General features: G+C 38.8%; 1 pseudogene; it reads right to left on the minus strand.

Annotated features, from left to right (window-relative positions):
- Positions 1-1,544: 1,544 nt before the first annotated feature.
- On the minus strand, positions 1,545-2,140 carry LOC147691786 (myelin P2 protein pseudogene; annotated as a pseudogene).
- Between the last annotated feature and the right edge of the window lie 222 nt (positions 2,141-2,362).

Raw genomic sequence — 2,362 nt, forward strand, 5'->3', positions numbered from 1 at the left:
CGCAGCTGGGTGGGATACTAGCAGGAGACAGGTTCGAGCATAAAATGAGTCTCTGAAAGGTTTTTGTTTGAGAACCAGTCTCTATCAGGCAAACATTAAATAAAATTACCTAATGCAAACTTATGAGAAAGTTTTCAAAATGGACATAATGTGAAATTCCAGAATTTTTACACCTTTTGCAAGCATCATTTATATTTTGATCAGGCCTAGATGGAAGCTAATGTGTTACCAAAGGGGCTTGTGATCATTGCTGCAAGTTTCCTAAAATTGCTGAAACGACCACAAGGACTCCTTAGTGGGAGAAGAAAGTTATTTTTATTTGTTGAGCCTGATGGTTAGTACAGTCCTTGAAGTCCAGACGGATCTTGAATTGCTAAAAATGCAGATGCAAATTGAGGGTGAGAAGCTGAAAATACTGCCCTAGGATATCGTTCTTTAAAATCTTGCAATTAGAATTACAACAGACTGTCTAGAACGGTTCAGTGACTAAATATCGAGGGACATAATACTGAATGCCCAAAATATCGACTCCAAAATATCGAAGTACAGAATATAGAATCCCTATCTACAAACAGGTAAGTACTAAAATATCGAATCCAAAATATAGAATGCTAAAATTTAGTTAACTAAAATATCGAATTTTATAAATGTATTACAAATAATATAAAAGTAATTAAATATTAAAAACAATTAAATAAAACATACGTAAAATAATGTAAAAGAGCTTAAAATGTAAAAATAATAAATATAATATAAAAAAGTAGAGATTTTGTTGGATAGTGAGAGGGTAAAAATTACTCTTCCCACTCCAGTGAGTGCAACAGTAGGGAAAGCGTTGGATAGCATAGAGGTAACAATTACTACTCCCACTCCAATGAGTGAAACAGTAGGGAAAGCGTTGGATGGCGTAGGGATAAAAATTAATATTCCCACTCCAAAGAGTGCAACAGTAGGGAAAGCGTTGGATAGCGGGAGGGTAAAAATTACTATTCCTACTCCAGTGAGTGCAACAGTAGGGAAAGCGTTGGATAGCGTAGGGGTAAAAATTACTATTCCCACTCCAGTGAGTGCAACAGTAGGGAAAGCGTTGGATAGCTTAGGGGTAAAAATTACAATCCCCACTCCAGTGAGCGCAACAGTAGGGAAAACGTTGGATAGCGTAGGGGTAAACATTACTATTCCCACTCCAAAGAGTGCAACAGTAGGGAAAGCGTTGGATAGCAGGAGGGTAAAAATTACTATTCCCACTCCAGTGAGTGCAACATAGGGAAAGCGTTGGATAGCGTAGGGGTAAAAATTACTATTCCCACTCCAGTGAGTGCAACAGTAGGAAAAGCGTTGGATAGCGGGAGGGTAAAAATTACTATTCCAACTCCAGTGAGTGCAACAGTAGGGAAAGCATTGGATAGCGGAAGGGTAAAAATTACTATTCCCACTCCAGTGAGTGCAACAGTAGGGAAAACATTGGATAGCATAGGGTAAAAAATTACTATTCCCACTCCTGACAGTGCAACAGTAGGGAATATAATTATTTAATATTTTATTTTTTTAGATTTGTTTTTTGTTTAATAACCACGGCAGACACCAGTTAACACGAACATTGGGATAGAATTCGAGGCAGTCATAAATTAAAAGAAAAAGCAAATAAAGAATAACGTAGATGCTATAGCAGGGCTCATGGAACTGAGCTTCTTGAACGTACACATCCAGTTTGGACTATACTTTATCATAGGTCCATACACATTTCACAGCACCCATGGTGCAAGTCACCACGAGTTTGCCATCCTTCACTTCTCTTCGGATTGTGGTTTCCTTATCATCCCACTTCTGAAGTTGGATTAATGCACCATTTTCGCCAGTGACTATTGTCTTGGTCTTCCGCTTGTCTGCCGTGACCTTGTCAAACTCCTCACCCAGCTTGAATGAGATCTCGGTATTTGCGAATGAGCTCTCAGTTTTGACGCAGTACAGGTCCCCTGTTTTACAGATGAACACGTTGGGCTTCACAATAGCGCCCGCCTTCCTGGTAGCAAAATTAACACCGAGGCTCTGCATGTGCTGATCAAACCCCTCGCTGCTGCACAGCTTCCAGGTCCCGAGCAGCTCGTCCGCCATGGCAAAGGTGTAAAAGAGCAGCTTACGCGTCGTCCAAGCACAGATGAGGAGAAACTTTGCGTTGTGTATTTAATATTAAAAGAAGATTAAATTAATTATCGGTACCAATAAAACATTAATTAAAAATAATATGTATGTGTTGTATATATTGTCTCACAAAAGAAATGGTTCTAAATCACGCATACAAATGTGTTGCAATTGTGTGATTTACTAATGTGGTGTTTCCTTTTAAAAGACATGTCTAATT

The sequence above is a fragment of the Lissotriton vulgaris genome, chromosome 9 (genome assembly GCF_964263255.1).
Source record: "Lissotriton vulgaris chromosome 9, aLisVul1.2, whole genome shotgun sequence".
Lineage (NCBI taxonomy): Eukaryota > Metazoa > Chordata > Amphibia > Caudata > Salamandridae > Lissotriton > Lissotriton vulgaris.